The following is a 21,552-nucleotide window of genomic DNA, read 5'->3' as shown; positions in this document are numbered from 1 at the left end:
AGGATCAATAATCATCTAGAAATGAAAAAGGTGATGAGGTATAGTCAACACCAACATAGTTTGTGAAGGATAGATTGTGTCTCACAAACTTTATTGAGTTCTTTCAGAAGGTTACAAAGCAGGTGGATGAGGGTAAAATAGTTGATGTGGTGGATATGGATTTCAGTAAGGTGTTTGAGAAGGCTCCCCACGGTAGGTTTTGCACAAAATACAGAGTCATGGGATTGATGGGGATTTAACAGTTTGGATCAGAAATTGGCAAACTGAAAGAAGACAGAGGGTTGTAGTAGAAATATCCATCCTGGAGTTCAGTTACCAATGGTGTACCACAAGGATCTATTTTGAGTCCACTGGTGTTTGTTATCTTTATAAATGACTTGGATGAGGGCATAGAAGGATGGGTTAGTAAATTTGTGTATGACACTGAGTTTGGTTGAGTTGTGATAGGGATGAAGGATGTTGCATGTTACAGAGGGACATAGATAAGCTGCAGAGCTGGGCTGAGAGGTGGCAAATAGAGTTTAATGCAGATAAGTGTGAGGTGATTCACTTTGGAAGGAGTAACAGGAATGCAGAGTACTGGGCTAATTGTGAGATTCTTGGTCGTGTAGATGAGCAGAGAGATCTTGGTGTCCATGTACATAGCTCCTTGGAAGTTGCCACCCAGGTTGATAGGGTTGTTAACGAAGGCACATGGTGTGTTAGCTTTTATTGGTAGAGGGATTGAGTTTCAGAACCATGAGATCATTCTGCAGCTGTAGAAAACTCTGGTGCAGCCGCACTTGTAGTATTGCGTACAGTTCTGATCACCACATTATGGGAAGGATGTGGAAGGGTTGGGGGATTTACTAGGACCTTACTGGTATAGAGGGAAGGTGTTATGAGGAAATGGCAATGGTCTTGAGGCTGTTTTTGTTCAAGAAAAGAAGATTGAGAGGTGAGTAGATTGGGACATATAAGATAATCAGAGGGTGAGACAGAGTGGACAGTGAGTGCCTTTTTCCTTGGATGGTGATTGCTAGCATGAGGGGATATAATCCTCACGTATAACGTTGAGCTGACCATTACAGGACGTGTTACTGCAACTTGTTTCATTTAACCTTTATCTATTGTTCATTACTGTGGCTGTAAGGCACAATCAGACCAGAAACTGTTCTGAACATCTGCTGATTTGTCAGTACTAGCCACGCCTTGTCTGCATCTCACAGGAGCTAACACAAAGACTACCTCATTGGGTATAAATACCATTACAGGACGTACTACAGAGGATTCTTTCATTTGACCTTTATCTGTTGTTCATGATTTTAATAAAATAAATTGTAATTTAATTTTCCCACGTTACTGCGTCAGCTTTGCTGCTTTACTTTGGTACATTATACTGCAGTGTAACAGGTTAACAGGGGTGGCATGGTGGCTCAGTGGTTAGCACTGCTGCCTTACAGTGCCAGGGACCTGGGTTTGATTCCCATCTCAGGTGACTGCCTGTGTGGAGTTTGCACATTGTCCCCGTATCTGCGTGGGTTTCCTCTGGGTACTCTGGTTTCCTCCCACAATCCAAAGATATGCAGGTTAAGTGAACTAGCCATCTTAAATTGCCCATATTCAGGGTAAATGTAGGGGAGTGAGTCCAGGTAGGTTACACTTCAGAGGGTCAGTGCAGACTTGTTGCACTGAAGGGCCTGTTTCCATACTGTAGGGAATCTAATCTTTCAAGGGAATATATGTTTGAAGTATGAAGCAGTGTTGTTTCCTTCAAATTATTTTGTATTTCTCCATTTTGCACAGTTGCGTTGCCTGGGATGTGATACGCTGGGTACTCTTCACTCTCCTGGTGATTTGTTCTGTTTCAGTCACAATGTTTACATGAAAACATTAGGTGAGCATCATGGCCTTTACACGAATGATTTTGAGCACTCTAAGTTCCCCATCAATGAGGTGGCCCTGGGTGGAGGGGTTTCGAAGCAGGAGACACAGTTTGAGAAGAATGGGTTGACCATTTGGGACTGAGATGAGCAGGAATTTCTTCACTCAGAGGGTAATGGTTTGTTGGAATTCTCTGCCCCAGAGAGCTCTGGAGGCTCCAGCCTTGAGTATATTCAAAACAGAGATCAATAATGTTCTGGGTAATAAAGATAGGGAGGGACGTGGGGCTAGAGCAAGAAAACATGGTATTCAGGCAGAAGATCTGCTCTGATCCCGGTGAATGCTGAAGGAGACTCGAGGGGCAGAATGGCCTACTCTGGTCCTGCCTCATCTCTCTCCATGATGACCTCATGCTGTTAAATGCTGTCATTTTACCAGCCTCTACCACTTCCTCTGGCAGCTCATTTCATACACACACCCACCCACTGTGTGAAAAAGTTACTCCTCAGGTCTTTTTGAAATCTTTTCCCTCTCACCTTCAACCTATGCCCTCTACTTCTGGACACTCCCATTGAGGAAAAAGACCTTGGCTGTTCACCCTGTCCATGCCCTTGTTTAAATCTCATTGGATAATTTAGTCATGTGTCCTAATCTGGAATGAAGACAATGTAAATGCTGTTGGGTAGAGAGACAAGTGAGTTAGTGTGTAATAGTCTCATTGGATGGAACCTTATTATCTGTTAAAATAATAAAATACATTTGTTGCTATTTGAATGATTTGACCTGTTCAGCATTTGTTGGTATGTACAGTTCCTATGTAGATGTTAATAAACACTTTAAAAAAGTAATCTGAGTCTTGTCTGACCGAAAGAGGAAATACAGCATCAAATCCCTCTTTCTGGGGCTCTCACAGAACATAGGAGACACCAGAGAGCAAAAGGAAATGACATATTCCCAGGTCACTGCCATTTTGTCCTTCACATGGGGAGGGTTAGGGCCAAGAAGGGCTTTGTAATTCTCAAAGACATGAGCTCTGATGGGAAATTAGGGATATAATGGCTATAAAGAGAGAGAGTGAACAGAAACGGTGAGGTGACAAATGATCATTGAATCCACAGGGACAGCAACAATAAAGAGAGGAAGAAGGATCATTCTGCACCACAGGTAGAGTCTGCTGTACTGAGGGAGCCTTGAGGGGCCGAATGGCCTACACTAGTCCTGCCTCATCTCTCCATGATGACCTCATGCTGTTAAATGCTGTCATTGTACCAGCATCCACCATTTCCTCTGGCAGCTCATTTCATACACGCACCACCCTCTGCATGAAAACGTTACTCCTCAGGTCATTTTGAAACCTTTTCCCTCTCACCTTCAACCTCTGCCCTCTAGTTCTGGACACTCCTAGAGATGAAAAAGACCTTGGCTGTTCACCCTGTCCATGCCCTCGTTTAAATCTCATTGGATAATATAGTCATGTGTTCTAATCTGGAACAAAGACACTGTAACTGTTGTTGGGTAGAGAGACAAGTGAGTTAGTGTGTAAATGTTTGTTTGGACAAAACTTTGTTATCTGTTCAAATATTAAGATACGTTTGTTGCTGCTCGAATGAATTGATCTGTTCAGCAGTTATTGGTATGTATGGCTCCCATGCAGATATTAATAAACACTTAAACACAGAAACCTGAGTCTTGTCTGATCTAAAGAGGAAACACAGCATCGAATCCCCCTTTCTGGGGCTCTCATACAACATAGAAGGCGTCATAGAGCAACAGGAGGTGGGGTTATCCCAAGTCACTGTCACTTTGTCATTCACATGGGGAGGGTTAGGGCCAATAAGGGCTTTGTAATTCTCAAAGACATGAGCTCTGATGGGAAATTAGGGACATAATGGCTATAGAGAGAGAACGAACAGAAACGGTGAGATGACAAAGATCATTGGATCCACAGGGACAGCAACAATAAAGGGAGGAAGAAGGATCATTCTGCACCACAGGTAGAGTCTGTTGTTAATTCACAGAAAGACCCCACTGCCTGTGTCTGCAGGATATGGAGCACCTTATCGAAACTACTAATAGTTCGGAAGAATAATCAATGGACCCAAAACAGTAACTCTGCTTTCTCTCCACAGACATTGCCAGACCTGCTATGTTTCTCCAGCAATTTCTGTTTTTGTCACAAAGACACTCAGTTGACACTTCACCAATCCTGACCCAGTCACTGCACAATAACTGTGTAAAATGACAGACAAACAATTACAGTGTGCGGGTGGAGTCAGTAATTCATATTTTGGGAGGGGGAGGGGAGCTGCAGTAAAGTTCTATGAATTTGAAACCTATTCGGGGCAATTGCATCCACCATGCATCCACTGATTCAGTCCTATCACTGGCATAAAATCACACTTCCACAACAGGTCACTCATTGTCCAGAAATAAACATTACAGGTGATGGCCTCAAGCAATTATTGCCATCAACATTGTTCACCCTCAGAGTCTTGTTAACGAAGCGAATTTAATCAGACAAGATAATTTTGAAGTGACACTTGGGTTTGGTATTTCTGTAATGCAGTGCATGGTAAACAGTGGAAGACAGCAATTCTCAGTTACGATGGTCATACACTGAATTGTCAGTCTGTGAGGGGATACACTGCAATGTGCAGGGTGCTTGGTTGTGCCGATGACATTTGGATGAAGATGCACACTTCGGACATCCGAATGGGCTTATGACATGGTCAACATTTCCCCTGAATTTTCACACACTCTCCCTCTCTCCCTCACACACAGATACACACATCTTCTCTGTCCCTCTCTCCCCCAATCTCCCTTGCGGCACACAAACACACACACATAGAAGTCTATGGGGTGAACTTCATTTGCAAATTTGTATTTGCAGATACTTTCTATTTTGTTCAAAAAGCACACAATCTATAGGTAGTCAGTCAATGTGACATTTCCTAAATTCCTACCCACACAATAAAATCAGTCTGACTCCAGGTTGGGACACATACTCTAACCTCATCCCCGTAATACATTGTCTGAGCTGAGATGTCAATTCTTTATTTACTGATAAATCCTTAAGATATATTGGGGCAGTGTATCAAACAGGTTCATGATCAACGAGAAATGTAACTAAGAATTATAGAATCCCTCCAGTGCATCAACAGGCAATTTGGCCCATCTGGTCTGCACTAGCCATCTGACGAACATCCCACCAGACACAGTCTCAGGCTCCCACTCTGTTCCCATAGCAACACATTTCCCATGGCTAATCTACCTGGCCTGTACATCCCTGGGCATTATGGGCAATGTAGCATGGCCTAACCTAACCATTGTTAGACATTGGGAGAAAACTGTAGCACCTGGAGAATACCCACACTGACTCAGAGAGAACGTGCAAACTGCACACAGACAGTCACCCAAGGTTTGAACTGAACCCAGGTCACGGTGGCTGTGACATAGCTGTGCTAAACACTGGGACACTGTGCTGTCCATTTTTGAGAAGGTGAGGTATAAAAAACACGTTTTCACAGTTGTTACGTGATTTGATGTTTATTGTCCTTTGACACTAAAAGAAAAAAGTGTTAATATTAACAAGGAGGATGTGTGATACCCATGGATGTCCAATGACATTCAGTGTTAGTTACTTTTGTCTGTAAATTGGAGAGAGAACTGCCCTGGGACAGGAGCCTAATGTTGTGGGTCCTGGTCCTGGTCCATTTGAAGGACATTGTTTGATGTGGATGGAACAAAGAGTGGACAGATTTATACGGGTCCTGTCTGAATGTGATGTAGTTTACAAATTTCAAAGAGGAACATAGAACATAGAACATTACAGCGCAGTACAGGCCCTTCAGCCCTCGATGTTTCGCTGACCTGTGAAACCAATCTGAACCCCATCTAACCTACACTATTTCATTCTCTTCCATATGCCTATCCAATGACCATTTGAATGCACTTAAAGTTGGTGAATCTACTGTTGCAGTCAATGCATTCCACGTCCCTACCACTCTGAGTAAAGAAACTACCACTGACATCTGTCCTATATCTATCACCCCTCAATTTAAAGCTATGTCCCCTCATGCTAGCAATCACCATCCGAGGAAAAAGGCACTCACTGTCCACTCTGTCTCACCCTCTGAATATCTTATATGTCTCAATCAATTCACCTCTCAACCTTCTTCTCTCGAACGAAAACAGTCAAGTCCCTCAGCATTTCCTCATAACACCTTCCCTCTATACCAGTCAACATCTAAGTAAATCTCCTCTGAAATCTTCCACATCCTTCCTATAAAGTGGAGACCAGAATTATGCGTAATAGTCCAAGTGCTGCCGCACCAGAGTTTTGCACAGCTGCAGCATGATCTCATGGTTCTGAAACTCAGTCCCTCTACCAATAAACGTTAACACACCGTATGACTTCTTAACAATCCTATCGACCAATGTGGCAACTTTCAAGGAGCTATGTACATGGACACTGAGATCTCTCTGCTCATCTACATTAATAAGAAACTATCCATTAGCCCAGTACTCTGTATTCCTATTACGCCTTCCAAAGTGAATCACCTCCCACTTATCCACATTAAACTCCATTTGCCACCTTTCAGCCCAGCTCTGCAGCTTATCTATGTCCCTCTGTAGCATACAATATCCTTCGTCACTATCCACAATGCCAACAAACTCAGTGTCATTCACAAATTTACTAACCCATCCTTCTATGCCCTCATCCAAGTCATTTATAAAGATGACAAACACCAGTGGACTCAAAACAGATCCTTGTGGTACACCACTGGTAACTGAACTCCAGGATGGATATTTCCCAACAATCACCACCCTCAGTCTTCTTTCAGCTTGCCAATTTCTGACCCAAACCATTAAATCCCCATCAATCCCATGCCTCTGTATTTTGTGCAAAGGCTTACCGTGAGGAGCCTTCTCGAATGCCTTACTGAAATCCATATACACCACATCAACTGTTTTACCCTCATCCACCTGTTTTGTCACCTCTTGAAAGAACTCAATCAGGTTTGTGAGGCATGACCTACCCTTCACAAACTGTGTTGGTGTTGACTATCCCTAATCACCTTATTCACTTCTAGATGATTATGGATCCTAGCTCTTATAACCTTTTCCAACACTGTACCAACAACCGAAGTAAGGCTCACTGGTCTATAATTACCAGGGTGGTCTCTACTCCCTTTTTGCACAATGGAACAGCATTTGCTATCCTCCAGTCTTCAAGTACAATTCCTGGAGATAATGGTGACATAAAGATCAAAGCCAAAGGGTCAGCAATCTCCTCCCCAGCTTCCCAGAGAATCCACGGATAAATTCCATCTGGCCCAGGACGCATCTATTCTTACACTTTCCAGAATTGCTAACACCCCCTCCTTGTGAACCTCAATCCCATCCAGTCTAACAGCCTGTATCTCAGTATTCTCCTCAACAACATTGTCTTTATCTAATGTGAATACTGATGAAAAGTAATCATTTAGTGCTTTTCCTCTCTCAACTGACTCCACGCACCAATTTCTCCTACTAGCCTTGATTCACCCTCATCTCGCTCCAGTTGTTCTTTTATTCCTGATATAGCAGTAGATAGCCTAAGGGTTTTCCTTGATCCTATACGTCAACAACTTCTCATGTCCCCACCTGGCTCTTCTTATCTCTGACTTTAGGTATTTCCTAGCTACCCTGACACTCTCAATCGCCCTAACTGAGCCATCACATCTCATCCTAACATATGCCTTCATCTTCGTCTTGACAAGATATTCAACTTTCTTAGTAAACCACGGCTCCTGCGCTCAACAACTTCCTCCCTGCCTGACAGGTACATACTTATCAAAGATCCACAGTAGCTGTTCCTTGAATAAGCTACGCATTTCAATTGTGCCCATCCCTTGAAGTTTCCTTCCCCATCCTATGTATCTTCAATCTTGTCTAATCACATTGTAATTGACTTGCCCCCTGCTATAACTCTGACCCTGTGGTATATACCTCTCCCTAGGACAGGCAAAAACTGAGAGAAGCTTTGTCAATTAATCTACAGGGCACATTGCAAAGGACCAGAAAAAGAGTTATCATTTAAACTGCTGTAAACTGGAGCTAACGTTTCTACACCACGGAACATTCCAGATAGTCCTGGAACTGTGTGACAAATAACTCAGGAGTCAAGGAATATATCACCAAGTGTTATAACGGGGGACATTAACAAACTCTTCCAAAAGCCTTCAAAAAGTTCATGAACTTTGTCATTGGGAGGGAGATGTCTATTACATTGACTCACCGCCAGAATTCTACACCCTGACTAGTGCTCCAATACGATAATCAGAGCTTTAAATAGGGTGGACAGTGAGAGCCTTTTTCCTCGGATGGTGATGGCTAACACGAGGGGACATAGCTTTAAATTGAGGGGTGATAGATTTGCGACAAATATAGAGGTAGTTTCTTCAGTCAGAGAGTAGAAGGGATGTGGAAGGGCCTGCCTGTAACAGTAGTAGACTCGTCGACATTAAGGGCATTTAAATGGGCATTGGACATACACACTGATAATAATGGAACGGTGTAGATTAGATGGGCATCAGATTATTTTCGCAGGTCAGCACAAAATCGAGGACTGAAGAGCACTTAGTGTGCTGTAACGTTCTATATTCTGTGTTCTATTATGTACACACTCTTTCTCTCACACCCATACGCACATCAACTCATTCATGATGTTGTTAGCTTCATGCTCAATCATTCCAACATCATTCCAGCTGGCATTGAATCTTCCAACTTACACTCATCTATATCTCTCCTCCAGTTTTACATTTTTGTAGATGCTATATGAATCCAACTTGCCATATTCAATAACACACTAATGACAAGGTTTTGAAAGAAGTGAATGTACTTCTCAGCTCACTGTGTTTAGAAAGCTGCAAATCCACCTATCATTCTGGAATAATTTGAATTTCTATCACACATCTTATAATTCAAGTTAACTTCAAAGGAATTGAATAATTTAAAAATTTTATCAAATTAAAATTTAAATCTGGTAAAATAATTTTCCCCCCAAAATTACTTTATTTCTAAAAATGTTTCTATCTGCAGCATGGTGCATGTGAATGGCTCATTGTAAATGAACACACATTCAGTTTGGGTCCATTCCATTAAACCCTCAACAGGTTCCTGGTCAATGAGGAATGTAACTGAGAATTCTAGAATCCCTACAGTGCAGAAGGAGGTCATTTGGCCCCTTCTGAAGAACTTCCCACTAGACCCAGAACCCCACTCTGTTCCCATAGCCACACATTTCCCATGGCTAACCCACTGACACTGCACATCCCGAGACACAATGGGCAATTCAGCATGACCATTCCACCTCACCTGCATATTGGTAGACAGTGGGAAAAAAACTTTAGCAACTTGAGGAAACCCACACAGACAGACGAAAAATGAGTAAAATTGACGCAGTCACCCAAGGTTTGAAACGAACCCAGGGAACTGGGGCTGTGAGGCAGCAGTGTTAACCACAGAGCCACTGTGCTGTCCATTTTGAGAAGTTGAGGTGTAAAAAATACGTTTCCACACTTGTTGCATGTTTTGATGTTCATTGTCATTTGGCACTATAAGAAAAATGCAAATATTATCAAGGAGAATGTGTGATAAATACCCATGGATGTACAATGAGAGTAAGTGTTAATAAACAGGATATTGTGGGTGGTGCACTCTGGGTCATTCAAGGCTGTATTGAGAATTTTCAGACCCAGCCCATTGATCACAATCTCTGGGAAGGAAACCTCCTGGGACAGGCTCATGTCCATGTTGTGGGTGGATCACTGCACCATTCCAGAGCAAATGGGACATCCATCCGAATGGGGGAGGGGATTTGTGGCAGCTCCAGGTCCTGCAATTGTTTGTCTCAGAAGAACGGTCTTTTAAAAACTGCTGAGTGCCCGTCTACCAGGATATGGCTTTGACACTGAACAAGTCACTTTACAGGACCCCTGACAATTAGATCAGATATTCTTCACTTTGTTAATAACTGCTGCCATCACTGTTTCATCACAGAATCATATTTTTCAATCTGGTCTATTTTTCCAACTGATTCTACAGTGTCCATGTCATTCAGGGGCTGGGGGATCTCTGCTCTCTGTTTCTGACCCTCAGACACTGGTGACCTGACAGCAGAGGGGTTTCATCCCCATTGGGATATTAACTCCCAAATGTTTCCAAGTGTTCTCCAGGAGTTTACCCAACGTATTGTTTCTGTTTCCCAGACAGAGCATTGCGATGGTCCTCGTTGGTTCAGTCTCTGGGTAATGACTCCAGTGACTCTCCTTCCATATTAAAGGTTAAGGTGGGGGCACTGCCTTCAGCATTGGGGCTGGGGATGAGCACGGTTGATGAAGCGTGTCAGTCCCTTTGATCTTCTCAAAGGTGAAACCCAGCATGGTTCACCAGACTCACTCATCATCAACCATGTCCTGGTGAATACAAAGCCCCATGTCAGTCGGTTCACCAGAGGGATCCTCACCTTGGAATTGAAGTTCACTCCCAGTTACTCAATCACAGCTCACTTCCCCCTGAATTTTTTCTCTGTTGTTGAGTTCCTTTCTTTGCCTGAAATCGGCCCCATGTCTTGTTTCCTTGGATCTAGTGGAAATGGAGCAGAGGGTGTCCTTCTCCTGCATATCTAGAAGTTCAGATCCTGACACAATAATTATTCAACGCTAACAGGAGGCAGATTCTGCAAACAGACAAAATATTCAAAACAGTTCTTTTTTAGCTGCATGATTAATTTTTGGAAAAGAAATCTATATTTGCCAAAAATTATTGTTGAAATTTAAGAACATGAGAGAATAAGCCAGTAATCATTCACCTGGGATTTCACTATAAATACTAAGCTTGGGTCAACATTACCTCTGCACCTAATGCATTAACTGTCTTGATTTCAGAATTTTCTATTGTTTCAATGAATATGAAGTTAGTTCTTCTGTTGAGTATAACTGATCGAAGAAAAATGTCTTTAGGGTTAAATTCCACTCTCTGGCTCACTGTGGTCTCAGAAGCTGGTTTCCGATATCCTCTTACTCATTTAACGTCTTGTAGACATTGCAGTCCACACTTATTTCAAAGTGAGGAACAGAGCTGAGAGACTGACATCATGAACTTTGTGAATAAATCAATGTAGACTTTTGTTCCATTCCTGGTGAGTGATCATCTGAGTTGTATATTTAGAAACCAATGTTTCTTGAAGTCCAGTGTGTGGTTTATGCAGTGGAAATGTTTAAATTGCTGAAGATGTATAAAGGGATAAAGGCAGAGCTTGTGACACAATGGGTAACATTGTTATTGCCGTGTCAAATGCTGAGAGTTTGATTCTCATTCAGCACTTTTGCAAAGGAATGTGTATTCTCACAAAACCAAACAGGTTCATTATCAACCTTCCAACATACCCAGGGTAGGGAGCAGGACTGGGTGAGATTCCAAGTCATGTTTATTCAATGCAGGTTGCCACCCTTCACATTGCAACAACTCAGGCAAGTGATAAGCTGCAGAAAACAGACACAGCATTTGCTTTGTCTGTCCCATGCATACCTGAACAACATTACAAAATGTACTGCCGCTCCCGAACATATTATCATCCCAGGTGGCAGAGTTCCCAAATACTTCAGAGTAGCATTAATTATTCATTAAATAAAAAGGATAAATAATGTTGATTTTAAATCAAAAATAAAGCATCATAATTACCTTAATTTGTCCAAAATTTTCAATGTTCAGTAGCCACTAAAACTAGGGTGGAAATAAGGCCTCAAACAAAACATCTTGAGTTTGCTTTTATTTCTGTTATTTTAGTTTAGAAATCCAGTTCATTAAGTATACATCTGTGAGGCTCAGTCACAAAAGCAGATGGACGTTTTACACTTCTCTTTGCATAAAAAAGCTTTTTTTCCTTTCAGTCTAACTTGAATCAAGTTGTTTACTATCTTTCAATGGAGAAGGTGAGGTCTGCAGATGCTCGAGATCAGAGCTTAAAATGTGTTGCTGGAACAGCGCAGCAGGTCAGGCAGCATCCGGGGAACAGGAGAATCGACGTTTCGGGCATAAGCCCTTCTTCAGGAATCCCCTGAAGAAGGGCTTATGCCCGAAACGTCAATTCTCCTGTTACCTGGATGCTGCCTGACCTGCTGCTCTGTTCCAGCTACTATCTTTCAATCCCATTGGTTTACATGTTACAATGTAACACTGCAATAAAAGTATTGTTCATCATTGCAATCTCTCCACTAATGATTTTGAAACACTCAAGATTAAAATTCCCATGTTGCATTGACTCTAAGCTACAACGCAATGAATTCTGTTACATGAAACCTTCCTGAAACATGTTGTGGCTCTGACCCACCAACTTCATGCAGAATACTTCACAGATAGAAACCTGAAGTGTGCATCCCTCTGTTTTCACAATTCTCTTTCTTTCAAAGCTTCCTTTATCCAATAAGGTCTCTGTTTCCTGGCTTTCATCACCTTTCATCATTCATGTATCTTCCTCCCTTTCTTCTCTCTTCTCCACCTCTTCACTGAGGTTGAAAACCCTTTTTGTCATTTTGCTTGAAAATTCTTCCCCACACAAAGGGCGGTTCTCCCAACAAGCCTGTTAGTCTGCTATTTATTGAAGTAAATTTACCCCGTCATCAACAGGCTGCTCCTCTTCCCCACCGGGACACAATGTGGCAGCAATTTAAATATTTTCTCATTAAGCAACACTCAGCAAAATCAGTAAATAATTCTGTTATTTTTCTCTCCTCACACTGACAACAATGTGTGATTACAAACCATCCTGCCTTTACTGCCCTCAAGATCCTCCACATTGATGTCTCTCTCCCATCGTGAACCATCCCTTGCTGAACTTCAATTCTCTTCTTCTCCCACATCAGGTCTCCCATCATCCTCCTGGGTCACCTGTTGTATCTGCCCCATGAGCCTTGGAAATGTAGCCCCTGAGCCCACCATAAGTCTACACACAGTCCCTTCTCCTCCAGTCACAGTAAGGACCAATCAGCATCTGTGCCCTCCTTCACACTGATCCCCAGCCAACTCCAATCCAGGCCTGTCACTCAGGCTGCTCTCCGGGGGGGGAAACATTTCGATGATGTCACACACGTTGGAGTTAGAGCCCACTGCGGGCAGCACAAACCCAATTTCAAGATTGTCCCAAAGCTCGACCAGTGGGGAAAGAAAATATCCCAACTGTTTCAATCATTCCCTGGGAATTTGGAACAGCCTGACGCTGTGATAAGGGATTAACTTCACCATGAGCTAGATGCAATGTAGCTGATTAAAATGTATTAAGGAGTTTTTTCCAGTCAAATTTCTGAAATATTGTCTCCTCAGTTTCAGATGCTTTATGGACAGAGAAACACATAACGGGAATTTTGGGAAGAGCAATCACAATATCTTGTCACTCCGAAGCGCAGCAGTACCAATCAAACATGAAATATCGGTGTCAAGGATGGACTCGTCAGTGTAAGGTTATAGCAATGACAAATTGGCCAAATGGGAGAATATCAATCACTGATAACAAAACACAAGGAATATTTCTTGTCACAATCACGAACCTTCAATGGGGAGATGCAGGATGGTACAGACAGCTGTGGGATTGAGACTCCTGGCCTTGACCCAATGTTTAATGTAGAGCTGCACATCTCTGATGGTAAATGTTTCAGTGACTTTTTTAAATTACTCTCAGCTGATATATCTGATCAGTGTTTTATCCAGGAAGAAAACTGGCCAAGTATTGAAGGATATTTGATCTTTGATCTCTCAATAATTGTTTCTTCCCCACAGAAGCTACCTCTGCTCCTGGACTTCGATATTTATCCCCACTTACTGTCTCATGTTCGGACTTCGATATTTATCCCCACTTACTGTCTCATGTTCTGGGGGCTCAATGACAGTCTCCTGTGAGTCTGCCCAGGGATCTGTCCCCATTCACTACACATGGTCTGAGAAGACCCCATCTCAAGATTCAAAGATCTCTGACACCAATAAACTGGATCTACATTGTCAATCTTTCACACGGCAACATCATCAATATTACTGCACAACCTCAAATACTCAGGGAACAAAACCCAGTGAAATTGTTCATGTCTCAGTCAATAATGTAACAAAGAAGAACTGCAGTTATAAAATAAATGCCAATTGCATCGGTAAGTGTGATGCACATGTTTAACATCTCATTCTGCAAAACTGTAAGTTATAAAATGCACTCCACTTGTTTCATTGTCAGTTCTGATTTAAACCAATACTCTTGCCTGCAGCCATTTCCTGATATGATCTGTTTGAGCTGTCAGAGAAGAAGCAAGTCAGCATCAAGTCGAAGTGACACCCGGGAACTGTATTTGGAACTATCAGCAGCAGCTCATGTGGCTGCACTCTCACTTCTGATGGCAGCATGTTGGGGGTTCCAGTTCCCCTTCGGGGTTAAGATTCGGCTGGATCCCACTGCCCAGCAGAGAGAAGTAATGCTGTGCTGTGGCAGGTGAGACAGTATCGATGAGGTGAGAAACTGAGAACCTGTTCCCCCTTTAGGAATGGCACCATATGTAAACTATTTACAGAATAGAGGTTCTCCTGGTGTTCGAGCAAGCATTCATTCCTCAATCAATGTTACTAAAAACAATCAGATTTTTGATAGAATTATTTCAATGCTATTGGCTGCTGCAATTTAAGTTTGAGATATTGTTGCATTCCAACTGTTTGTTTCCATCTCCTCAGATCCTGTGATGTACCAAAACCCATCTGATTCATTAATGTCCTTTAGGGAAGGAAATCTCTAGCCTTTCCAGGTCTGCTCTACATGGGCCTCCAGTTTGTTCCTAACTGCCCTCTTCAAAAGGTTTAGAAAGTCACTCAGTCAGGGGTAATTAGGAATGGGCAACAAAAGCTGGCCATTAAAGATTAAAAGATAATGAATTAACAGGTTAATTGTTGCCAAAGTAATTCATTTAAAACACACCCAAGCCGTGTTGGCTGAGTACTCCTCAGAGATGGGGAACCTCATCTTTCTGCCTCATGGCTACATACGGTTCAGGAGATGGTGGGTATGTGCCTGTGGATAAGTTTCCCATTATTCCTGCAAGCTTACAGGATATAAGTAACCCCTGCCTGTATCAGTAAGTGACAGCTCCATGTGAAACCTGTGGTTTTAAACACGTAGGATATCTGGTGTTAGTTACCAGCCCAAAGCCTTTAACAAATCGAGATGTAACACATCAGCTCTCAGATTCAGGAAATAAAGTAGCCAAGAGCATCTTTGTGTGGAACCACAGTAGATAGGACAGAAAGTAAACAAATATTTTGAACATTTTACTGTGGAAAAAGACAGGAAGGTTGGGGAACTCAGGGAAATAAACTTTGATGTCATGAAAACAGTCCACATTATCGAAGAAGAAGTGCTGAAAGTCTTAAAATATATAACAATGGATTAATTTCTAGGACCCAATCAAATGTCTCCCAGGGCAATGTGGGAAATTAGGGAAGAAATTATGGGGCCCCGAGGTGAGCTATTTGTGTCATCCACAATCACGTGTGAGGTGCCGGATGACTGGAGCTAATGTTGTCCCTTCATTCAGGAAAGGCTGTATGGAGAAGTAAAGGAATTATAGATCTTTGAGTCTGACATCAGTGGTGGGTAAGTTATTGGAGGGGATTTTGAGAATTTACATACATACGGAGAGCCACAAACTGATTAGGGTGTGTGAAATTGTGTATTACAAACTTGACTGATTTTTTTTAGCCAAAAAAATGATGAGGGCAGAGCATTAGGTGTTGTTTATATGGATTATAACAAGGTTCCACATTGGACTGATACGTAGAGTTAGGGATGGGATTCAAGGTGAGCTTGCCAATTGAATCAAAATTAGCTTGATGACAGGAGACAGAGGGTGGTGATGGAGGGTCATTTGTTTGGATTGGAGGCCTGTGATCAGTGGTGTTCTGCAGGGATCAGTGTAATTTATACAAATAATTTGAATGAGAAATTAGAAGACATTGTTAGTAAGTTCATGGATGGCACCAAAATTGGTGGTATTGTTGACAGTGATATAGGTTATCTATGATTACAAAGGGATCTTGATCAGTTGAGCCAATGGGCTGGGGATTGGCAGATGGAGTTTAATTTATATCAATGAGAGCTATAGCCTTTTGGTAAAATGAACAAGGACAGGGCTTATACAATTATAAGTTGGGCCCTGGATTGTGCTAGCGAACAGAGAAACTCAGAGGATCTTTGAAATTTGCATCACAGGTAGACAGGGTGGTAAGAAGGTATTTCACATGTTTACCATCGTTGCTCAGATCATTGACTGTCAGAGTTGGAACATCATGTTGCACTTGTACAGAATGATGATGAGGCCACTTTTGGTTTCGTGTGTACAGTTCTAGTCACCCTGCTTTAGGAAGGATATTATTAAACTGAAGAGATTTCAGAAAAGATCTGCTAAGATGTTGCTGTGACTGCAGGGTTTGAGTGATAAGGATAGGCTGGGACTTTTTTCACTGGAGCGGAGGAGGTTGGGAGGTGACTTTATCGAGGTTTAGAAAATCATGAGGTGTATAAATTAGATGAATAGCAGAGCAAATGGAGAGTTCTAAGTGAGGGGGCATAAGTGTAATGAAAGAGGAGAAAAATGATAAATGGACCTGAGGTGCAACAACCCACCCACCCCCCCTCCCGAGTGTGGCTCATATGTGGAATGAGCTGCCAGAGAATCTGGTAGATGGAGGTACAGTTACAGCATTTAAATGACAGTTGGATAGATACATGAATAGTAAAGGTTTAGAGGGATATGGGCCAAAGGCAGACAAGTGGAACTAGTTTATTTTGGGAAACTTGTTTGATAATTTGAACCAAAGGATCTATTTCCGCACTGACTATCACTCTAACATTTTCAGTAGAATTAGCCCACTTATATGTGTCATTGTTACCAGGGAAGGGACAATAATGCAAAACTCCATGCTAGCAAATAGGCTTTTCCCCAAGTAATGAGGTTCCATTTGTTCATAAAGTTCTCTTGGGTAACAACAAGAGAAAGGGAGATGAATCTGAACATCATTCCCTTGTTTTAACAGGTGAACAATATACTTGTGCTGTTTCGTCAACAACATCACCAGGAACTACACATTCCACAATTACAAGTGGAAATTTCTCGACCAGTCAAAACCAGTCCCCAGGAAAGAATTCCCATGAAAAGTATGATATTATTTGTTTTGATTCCATGTGCGAGATGAACAATTTTTTTTAACAGTTTTAGCCACATAAGTGAAAGGTTTTGTTATTTTGGAAATGAAAATGGTGCTGGGTTTATATTGGGCTCCTGTGTTAGTTCCATATTAAAGGTTCAATTGTTTTTGAAAAGCACAAATGGAAAATAATTGTTTCTATTTTGTTGGCCCTCAGATGGCATTGCTCAGCTTCATTACTTCACCATTAAACTACATCATGTGTGATGTCCCCTGCTTGCCAAACGTACCTTGCTGCTGTGATCTTGAGTGACGTTTCAGGATAGTGTCATTCCTGCTGGTGAAAAGGAAGGTTTGAAGTGATACCTCTGCACAGGGACAGATAGCTTGCAGCATTAGGCTTTAGCCTGAGTTCATCAGCCTGAGCTGTCGGAAATAAGCTGCAGGAACTGTAAGTGTGATATAAACACTGAGGAAATAATTCTTTGAAGTTACAATGGTGATGAAGAGAAAGTGCCACTTAAGTGTCAGTCAGAAATGGAGAATATTGGAAACGCAGTGTGATTTAGTCCACATTTGGGCAGAAATAGTTCAGTGCAGAATTCTTCACAATTCTAGTCCACATCCGAAGCAACCCCCAGATACTGTCTGATTATACCTTTCCAGCAACTTCTGTTTTTCATTCAGGTCTCCAGCACATGTTATTCATTTGTTTTTAAACAGATAATACCCTGATTCAAAATGCATTGAAAGTTTATAAATTCTATTTGCGGTCATATCTGCATTTTTGCTGCATAAGTTTGTGTAAATGAAGTAGGCGAAAGTGATCATAGGTCAGCTCTTCGGTTGTTATTCAGTTATTGACAAGGCGGAGTTAGATACTGCAGATGCTGGAGATCAGAGTCAAGATTAGAGTGGTGCTGGAAAAGCACAGCAGGTCAGGCAACATCCGAAGTGTAGGAAAATCAATGTTTCGGGCAAACCCTTAATTCCTAATTATTATTTGTGGAAGCATACTCTGTGCAAATTGAATACCATGTTTGCCAATACAACATTTGATACAAGTATTTCACTTCCTGCATTGCTTTTGGATGTCCTGAGATCATGAAAGTCTTTCTTAATGTAGTTCTTGCATCAAATAACCAAGGATCGATTATGAACTAAAACTGTCCCTTTTCTATTCTCAATATCCCAGTCTGGTTTACGTTGTGGTCGGTGTACTGGGGGCCATTCTGGTTGTTTTTGGTGTACTCTACTTTTGTACCTGAGACAAATCAACAAGTGTGAGTTTTTATTTCTCTTCAATTATTCCATTGCATCTCAACAGCTTATAGTTGAAAATAAAGAGAATATCAGGGTTGGATCTTCTAATGGCTAGACATCTGATATTCCAGTACAGTCAGGAGCTGCATGTGGGAACTCTACAGAATCTCCATCCTAGCAGACGCTGAAGGGATTGCCCTGAAAACTGAATGTTCCACTTGGCAATTCCTCAAACCTGGGACCATTCATTTATCATAGAATCTGTACAGTGTGGCAACAGGCCATTCAGCCCAATAAGTCGACACCGACGCTCTGAAGAGTAACCCACCCTGACCCATTATCCTACATTTATCCCTGACCAGTGCATCTAACCTACACACCCCTGAACACTACGGGCAATTTAGCATGGCCAATTCACATGACCTGCACATCTTTGGACTGTGGAGAGAAACCGGAGCACCTGGAGGAAAATTATATCAGATTAGATTACCGACAATACGGAAACAGGCCTTTCGGCCCAAGAAGTCCACACTGACCCTCCAAAGAGTAACCCACCCAGACCCATTCCCCTACACTATGGACAAATTATCATGGCCAATTTCACCTGACCTGCACATCTTTGGACTTTGAGAGGAAACTGGAGCACTCGTAGGAAACCCATATAGACACGGGAAGAATGTGCAAACTCCACACAGACATTCACCTGAAGCTGGAATTGAATCAGGTCCCTGGTGCTATGAGACAGCAGTGCTAACCACTGAGCCACCGTTACGCCCTCTGAAGAAATAATGCTTATTCTCCTTCCTCTACTATTATGTTCCTGCATCATATTAACTTTGTGCCCTTCCCCATGACTTCATGGATACTTTCATAATCAACGAGATTATTAAACATCTCTGGAGCAGGTAGGACATGAACCTGGGTTGCTGGTTTAGGGAGTGGGAACACTACCTCTGTGCTACAAGAATGAGAGATTTCTGATAAAATCATTATTCTGTAAAAGTTTGATGAATAAATGTGTGGTCTAATTTCTGATTCATCTAACCCCATATTTCCTTCATAAGTTCCAAACTATATCTTCCTAAGACTCCTTCCACACCTCAGACTCATGATGGGAATAATGGATGTGATGGTGATGTAGTTCAGTATATGATTATGTACACTTCAATACATGTTCAGTTTGAAGATTTTAAACATTTAGTATTCCTGTTAAAGTTGATTGAACAATTGCAATGTAATGTTTCAGGTACATTCTACATCATGTGTAATCAGAGAGTTAAGAGTGTTAATGATGACCAGGTAAGGATAATAAATATTAACTTGCTGAATATTGTTTAGAAATTTGCGGAACATAGGATTCACAGCACAGAAATTAGTTATTTTGTCCATCTATTGCATGCTGGCTCTTATGCCCCACACAAGACTCTCCCAAGCCTCTTCATCTGACCTTTCCAATTCCAGCTTCCAACTCCTGCTTTCTTCACAAGGTGTGGAGATGCCGGTGTTGGGCTGGGCTGAACAAAGTTAAAAATCACATGACACCAGGTTATAGTCCAACAGGTTTATTTGGAGGCACTAACTTTCAAAGTGCTGCTCATTTATCAGACGGTTGTGAAGCAGGACCATAAGACAAATAATTTATAACAAATAATTACAGAGTCATGCAGCTGAAATGATATATTGAACAAACCTAGATTGTTGTTAAGTTTTTCTTCTTTTAGAATGGGTTGCAGATTTCAGTACATTAGTATGTAAATCCCAGAACTTCTTTTAAGTCACATTCTGAAGATAACTTAAGGTTCTATTTTGCTCAAAAAAATGTACAATCTGCAGGCAGTCAATGCAGGCAGCTAATCCATGTAATATTTTGTAAATTTTACTTTGGAAATAGAACCAGTCTGACTCAAGACTGGGATACAGACAGACTCTAAGCTCATACATTTAATGCATTGTCTGAGCTGAGATGTTACCTTTTTTCATAAAACCTTAAGTTATCTTGAGAATGATTTCAAAGAAATTCTGGGCTTTACATATTAATGAAACCTGCAACCCATTCTGAAAGATGAAAGGCATTACAATACATTAGAACCTCGATTATCCGGATATCAATTATCCAAATTTCGGATTATCCAAACAAGATCTCAAGGTCCTTTAAAAACATTACAGGTAAGTGTATTCAGATTTCCTGTACAAAAGAACATGAGAAAATGTTGGCAAAAACAAAGAAACACAAGCACCTCAACTAACAGCGACTGTTTTTTATTTACCTCAGGGTTAGTTACACAGCCCTTTGCAAAAGTAAGTGCTTTATTCCCATCACTTTGCCAGGCTGATCGTGAGAAAAATGATGGAGAAAGTAAACGCATGAGTGAAGCAGAGATTCTGTCTTTCTATCACGACACTGAGTTCCGAGGACACTGACAAATGCATTTATGATTGGAGAAGCTGTTCGGGACCTTATTTAATGCTGGGATTTCATATATTTATGTGATGATAAGGGTTTAGTTGTTCTCACTTTAACCTGCAAATTGCAGAATGCAAAGATTAGTTTGTTTAAATAGCAACTCGTCAAAATTATAGATTGAAACAAATTCTCCAGTAGAGCACAGTGTTAGATCAGTATGGCTTCCCTTGTTTAAGATCAAATTGATTCTCTGAATAATCAATTATCCAAACAAAATACTGTCCGCCCATCTCATTCGGATAATTGAGGTTCCACTGTAATCTAGGTTTGTTCAATATATCATTTCAGTTGCATGACACTGTCACCTTTTGCTACAAATTCTGTGTCTTATGGTCCTGCTTCACAACCACCTGAGGAAGGAGCAGCGCTCCGAAAGCTAGTGCTTCCAAATAAACCTGTTGGACTATAACCTGGTGTTGTGTGATTTTTATCTTTCTTCACATGCTGATCAAATTCACTCTTAAAGTTCACAATGCAACTTGACAGAACCCCTCCCTAGGAATGAAGAAGCAGAGAATTCAGAAGAAATCTTATCTGAAGAGAGTCAGAATGTGGAGCTTACTGCCATGAGGAGTCCATTAGGCAAATAGTCTAATCCATTCAGAGGGGCAGCTGGTAAGCACATGAGGGTGAAATGAATAGCAAGATATGTTGATGACATAGCTGTGGGTTGCATTGCCTATTCTACACTGGAAATAATTTATAATATCTTCTATCACTGTATATTGATTAATAATAATCAAGAAATT

General features: G+C 41.5%; 1 pseudogene; it reads left to right on the top strand.

Annotated features, from left to right (window-relative positions):
- The first annotated feature begins 1,795 nt into the window (after positions 1–1,795).
- Positions 1,796–20,760, top strand: LOC122562926 (annotated as a pseudogene).
- The last annotated feature ends 792 nt before the right edge of the window (positions 20,761–21,552 follow it).

This window comes from Chiloscyllium plagiosum, chromosome 26 (genome assembly GCF_004010195.1).
Source record: "Chiloscyllium plagiosum isolate BGI_BamShark_2017 chromosome 26, ASM401019v2, whole genome shotgun sequence".
Classification (NCBI taxonomy): Eukaryota; Metazoa; Chordata; class Chondrichthyes; order Orectolobiformes; family Hemiscylliidae; genus Chiloscyllium; species Chiloscyllium plagiosum.
The sequence above is the reverse complement of the archived record's forward strand: the minus strand, read 5'-3'. Positions and strand labels throughout refer to the sequence as shown.